The sequence below is a fragment of the Argopecten irradians genome, chromosome 8 (genome assembly GCF_041381155.1).
Source record: "Argopecten irradians isolate NY chromosome 8, Ai_NY, whole genome shotgun sequence".
NCBI lineage: Eukaryota > Metazoa > Mollusca > Bivalvia > Pectinida > Pectinidae > Argopecten > Argopecten irradians.
The window spans coordinates 17,756,992-17,763,751 of record NC_091141.1 but is presented as its reverse complement, the minus strand read 5'-3'; positions in this window follow the sequence as shown (position 1 = coordinate 17,763,751).

Below are 6,760 nucleotides of genomic sequence, written 5' to 3'. Positions count from 1 at the left end.
CGTACACGCAGGCTACATCTGCATGGCCGGGATGTGCAGGATCACAATTTTTAATTTTGAAATCAAATAAATAAAAACTTTTTCTGAATAAACAAAATCAACGTCGAACTCTGCTGTATGGTGCCTTGCTGCATATACACAGTGCCCTATGAAAGGGTGGCCTTTGAATTCCACTTTCAAGACCATGGCCAGATGTCGACATCTTTTAGTTTAGATGTCGACATCGATAACTGACAAGTCGGTGTCACACCCGAGCATAAACACGATTAATCGCCGAGTTACCGACTTTCTACATAATTATCTTGGAATCATTATGTGGGCAGGGTCATGTGGTAAGTCGACATATTCTTCTGTTTATGTCGACATCTTCCGATATGATGTCGGCAACTCGATGGCAGAAAACTGCCACCATACTTGTGAATATTTGGTGTGTTTGTAATATATTCGATGTACAAAATTGTTTAAAAATCATATTTTCCCCATTGTTAACTCTTTTGAAAAGTATTATACTTAACGGAAATTATAATATTAAATTAAATAAATATTAACAAAACAAAGGATGTTGTCAGAACACAGAACAAAAATGTTTGTATAATGAACAGTGACAGAGACGACAAATGTATATCAACTTAATATTGTAAAATATCCTTTTAAAATATTGTGTTATCAATCGGTTAAGACTTATTATTCAATTTGAAGAATTGAAGAGAACACGGCTGATAAGACGAAATATTATCTATTATTACTAATTACTGTACTAGGTTATGTGTGTAGTACATCAAACAATAACCTTGATTTAAAGGGTTTGTGACACAAAAAGTGATAAGTTGTCTATAGATTGGCTAATAAAGAATTTGATGTAAAACGATTAGAAAAAAAAATCATAAAAACTTTCATTTAGTCCAAAGCGTTATAGAACAGATAAGGTGTTGTGCCCCATCTTTCTGGTAATTAGTTCATGTATTTTGATCATCAGCATGCATTACAATGTACATAATGTAAGTATTTTTTATAGAATTTATATATTGTACAGTTAAACAGTAAGATTTACCCTGGAAAGTTTGAATGTGTAACTCGACTGCAGTAATTCATACAATAGTATACAATTGCTGGAGCATAGATACTTCCAGGGGATATCAATTTAATGGAACTCTGCATGCAAAAGAAAAATACACAATTAGTATTTCTGGGTCTAGAAATTCCTAATACACAAAACATGTGTTCATTTTACGAAGTGAATATCATAATTATATAATAATCTTTCTCAAAGCGATCAATTTGTGGTTAAGAGAGGCTTGGCTAATTATGATACATTCAAGTGTAATTGACCTGTGTTAATATGGTCCGAATATGCTAAGTCAATAACAGCAACTCAAGTTACATTACGCAAACATTGCGTTCTTCAGGGCGGTGTCCTATGGTCATAGGGATAACATGGCTGCATGAATGGATGAGATATATCACCCATTCTAACCTCCATACATGTATGAAATATGTATTTAGCGACTTATTTTTGTGTTTCCTTCTTCTCCCTTTTACTTGTTTATTCTCCCCTTTTTCAATGATGAAAATGGTTCGCATAATGGTAATTTCTGGGAAACTAATAGCCAGGATTGCAGTGTACATATACACTCTTTCATATCGGATACGTTTACATACATGTATTGCAAGATTATGTTTTTTTTCACAATTGTTAAAATTAGTCACATTTCGCTTTTTGTCGATGACCCTACGCTACATTTGTGATAAATGTAGCGTAGAGTAGTGCCATCATCCGTGGGTCACTGAAGATGGTGTCAATCTAGAGTTACACATATCTTAGCAAGTTTATTACTGAGTCCTGTACATTTATATCGGTTATCGGACTATCAGACGTTCGGACTAATGGGCCTTAGGACTAACGGTCGTTCGGACTAACGGTCGTTCGGACTAACGGACGTTCAGATTAACGGGCCTTCGGACTATTAAGCCTTAAGGACAAGGTGGTCACCCAGGCAGGTGACCTATCGACATCATTTTCATTTGTCTTCTATCACCATAAACATAACAATTCCATAATCTTCTCAACTGGTCCGAATTCAACTAAACCTGTTAGGAAACATGTTTAGGATAAGGTAAAGTGTAAAAATCAAGCGGCTGATCTCAACAGGGTAGCAGATCTACATATATATGTAGATATTTGAAAAATCTTATAATGTTGCCACGCCTAGGAATCAAAGTTCAATATACGCTATTCGGATAATATATACATGTACCTATATCATAGATGTTGTATGGCGGCTGGGAACATTTTGTTTTTATTAATTACCCGATTTTATTTATTGATTGGTTAAGCTATATGTGCCGTAACTGGGCATGTATTTTTTTTTTACAGGAAACTATTGAAAACCATCAGGTTGTTTTAAGGTGTGATAATCATTCAAATGGTCAGAAAAACCATGTACGATGCATTGTAAAACATTATTTACAAGTCAGAATTTATGCCTTATGTATGTTAATATGAATGCATACCTGCAGTAATCATTTTTTTATTTTCTTATTATTTTATAAAAATTTTAAATGAAATTGTCGACCACATCTTGGCTTCATAGCCTGACCGCATACGTAATGTCAAAATCATTTTCATTTTCAAAAGGTTGATGGTGAATAAAATATCAAAAAGCTCTTGATTCGTGAGTATGAAAATTACGGCACATACATGTATATAATGCTTTAAAGACCCACTACATGTACCTTTCCGAAACGAAAAATTCAATTAGCATTTGCTTCTTAATTGTTTTCATTTTCATAATATGAATTAACAAAATAGTAGCACATCTAAAATTAAAACAAAATCATTTTTTTCTTATACTGATTATCCAATGTAGACACAGGATTAATTGTCTACATGTAGATGGCGATTCAATAATTTGGACCCATCGGAGTGTCATGTATAGACCATTTTAGACGTTTTATGAGTTTAAATACAAAAATCGGTATAATCGTAATCTACGTGAGAAGGAATGGATAGATCCCGAGACAAACGGAAATTAGTCCATCTACATGTAGTTTTAACGGTTAAAATCATATTCCTAGTAAGTCTTCACAAAAAAGGTTACTACCGTTGGTAAGAGCAATAATTTTCTTTTCAAAATCCTACACAACTATACAAAGTGCTGTCACTAAGACGAAAGCAGCCGAAAAAATTATGCATATATTATAAGCCGGCTTTGATCTTCATCATATAAATGTTTGCACATTATATAAAGAAGGTTGCACATCATATAAAGAAGTGTGTCCAAAATTAAAAGAAATTGTACCGAATATAAAGTTTAATTTTAGCTACATATTATAAAGGAAAATGCATCGAATATCTCGATATAATGACGGAGAATAATGGTAAATGTATCGAAAATAACAACGGAATTTCTGAATATAAAGATAAAAGCAATGCAGATAATAAGATATACATGTACAGTGTATAAGGCTGTATATATGTTATTATCCCGCCCTGGTAGAATAAATAATAACCCAGGCCGTACGTAGCCCGAGGTCATTATTTTAAATTATACCAGGGCGGTATAACACCATATGAACCGAAACTGAGGTCCTTATTTTTTGTACTAGATATGTATCTATGTGCATGTTAGTTACAAGAAAAAGCATTGACCATAGGACACCACCCTGAAGAACGCAATGTTTGCGTAATGTAACTTGAGTTGCTGTTATTGACTTAGCATATTCGGACCATATTAACACAGGTCAATTACACTTGAATGTATCATAATTAGCCAAGCCTCTCTTAACCACAAATTGATCGCTTTGAGAAAGATTATTATATAATTATGATATTCACTTCGTAAAATGAACACATGTTTTGTGTATTAGGAATTTCTAGACCCAGAAATACTAATTGTGTATTTTTCTTTTGCATGCAGATTTCCATTAAATTGATATCCCCTGGAAGTATCTATGCTCCAGCATTTGTATACTATTGTATGAATTACTGCAGTCGAGTTACACATTCAAACTTTCCAGGGTAAATCTTACTGTTTAACTGTACAATATATAAATTCTATAAAAAATACTTACATTATGTACATTGTAATGCATGCTGATGATCAAAATACATGAACTAATTACAAGAAAGATGGGGCACAACACCTTATCTGTTCTATAACGCTTTGGACTAAATGAAAGTTTTTATGATTTTTTTTCTAATCGTTTTACATCAAATTCTTTATTAGATCTTAATCAAGGTTATTGTTTGATGTACTACACACATAACCTATTACAGTAATTAGTAATAATAGATAATATTTCGTCTTATCAGCCGTGTTCTCTTCAATTCTTCAAATTGAATAATAAGTCTTAACCGATTGATAACACAATATTTTAAAAGGATATTTTACAATATTAAGTTGATATACATTTGTCGTCTCTGTCACTGTTCATTATACAAACATTTTTGTTCTGTGTTCTGACAACATCCTTTGTTTTGTTAATATTTATTTAATTTAATATTATAATTTCCGTTAAGTATAATACTTTTCAAAAGAGTTAACAATGGGGAAAATATGATTTTTAAACAATTTTGTACATCGAATATATTACAAACACACCAAATATTCACAAGCACTGACTTCAGTTTTCTATATTCAAAGATAGTGGCTATTTCATATGATTTGCGCATGTGTAACAGGAAGGCGACAAGTCGACAACTCGACAACACGACAAGTCGACAACTCGACAACACGACAAGTCGACATTTTACCGCGACAACACGAGATTCTGTACGCGCTAATTAGCGTGTTTGAAATGTCGACTTGTCGTGTTGTCGTGTTGTCGTGTTGTCGACTTGTCGCGGTTCAAAAACGCGACAAGTCGACATTTTAACTGTTAAATCTCGGGTTGTCGCAGTTTGAGACCGCGACAACTCGACAAGGCGACAACACGACAAGGCGACAACACAACAACACGAGATGGCCGTAATCAGCCACCATATGTCTCAGATACATATGCCCCGATATAGGAAATAACAATGTCAAATTGAAAATAAACATTGCACTCACCTGGCAATAGTTCATTGAAGTAATAGATGAATGTGTTGTCAGCTATATCCCAACATATGTCCAACACGAACTAATAAAACACTTCAATATACACTAAGTTTTACACGTACATGTTCATCGACACGTGTGTGTCCTTGATAGTTGTCGCTCGTTCGGGTCAGGTACGTAGTCACGTGTATACGGTCAGTTGAGTGCATCGAGTACGATGATATACGTGGAGATATGTGGACGGATTATTGTTTGGATTTCTATTCACTTGCGTTAAAATGTTATTTTGAGAAACATCTAAATGACAACTTAGAGGAGTTGACATGTTTTCTTGCTAAAAAATGTCCCATATAGTTTTACAGGTAGGGTTTTGTTTACCTATTTGTAAGTGATATATATATACTGTGGACAGCTAGGTGTATAGGTACATGAATGAGCGCACGTGTGTCGATTCACGCGCTTTATATAGGGGTCGGTGAGTCGTCGGAATGCAAAACAAAAATGGATGTCCTCAACCGGGGAATGTCTCATAAACGATTCTTGAACAACGAGTATACTTATTTCTAAAAAAAAATCATTTTAATAATTTTAACTTGCATTGTCAGCTTTAACCTTAAGTTTAGACGTGACCAGCCTTAAGTTTAGACTTAGCCAGTCTTAAGTTTAGACTTAGCCAGCCTTACGTTTAGACTTGGCCAGCCTAAAGTTTAGACTTGGCCAGCCTTAAGTTTAGACTTGGCCAGCGTTAAGGTATAGGCTTGACCAGCCTTAAGTTTAGAATTGGCCAGCCTTAAGTTTCGACTTAGCCAGCCTTAAGTTTAGACTTAGCCAGCCTTAAGTTTAGACTTAGCCAGCCTTAAATTTATACTTAGCCAGCATTAAATTTAGACTTAGCCAGCCTTAAATTTAGACTTAGCCAGCTATAAGTTTTGACTTGGCCAGCCTTAAGTTTAGAGTTGGCGAGCCTTAAGTTTAGACATAGCCAGCCTTAGGTTTAGACTTAGCCAGCCTGAAGTTTAGACTTGGCCAGCCTTAAGTTTAGACTTAGCCAGCCTGAAGTTTTGAATTGGACTGATCATATTCATAGATCCTAAGCGATGGCTTGTCTTTCCAGTGCTTCATTTTACGCTGTATTTTCACGCATTTTAAACAATTTTTCATCGACTTCTTTTTGGTACATTTTTCAATAATAAAATATATAGTATCGCAGTACTGATACCAGTTGCTTTTTCAACAACATCTTCACTACTGTTCGTCTTTTGTCATTGGAAAAATAATACATTACCTTATACTAAACGGGAAAGTGACAGTGCTATTGTTTGGAAAGAAGAATATTACGTCTTAAAATGTATATATAACAGAATATAAATCATCAACGAGGGAAATGCACAAATTATCATTAGAAGATTTGCTTTTTCATCAAAATTGACGATAAAGCAAAGAAAAGTTGTTGAAATGTTTAGCTAAAAGCATATGACACATTTAGCAAAACGAAGAGACCGCTGGAAATCGTTGACCCGTAAATCTGCAAAATGTAAATCGATTCATATTATGTTGTATCTAACGGAGAAACGGACAAACTTTTATAAAAAAAAATGTGTCTGTTTGCTATCACAACATGACTGTCCTTCCATTTTTTTCATTAAAAGAATCTCGATTTCATGATCCTATTAAATTTCATGAAGCTTGTCTCCTTTGATTTAATATTTTGCTTTAACGTT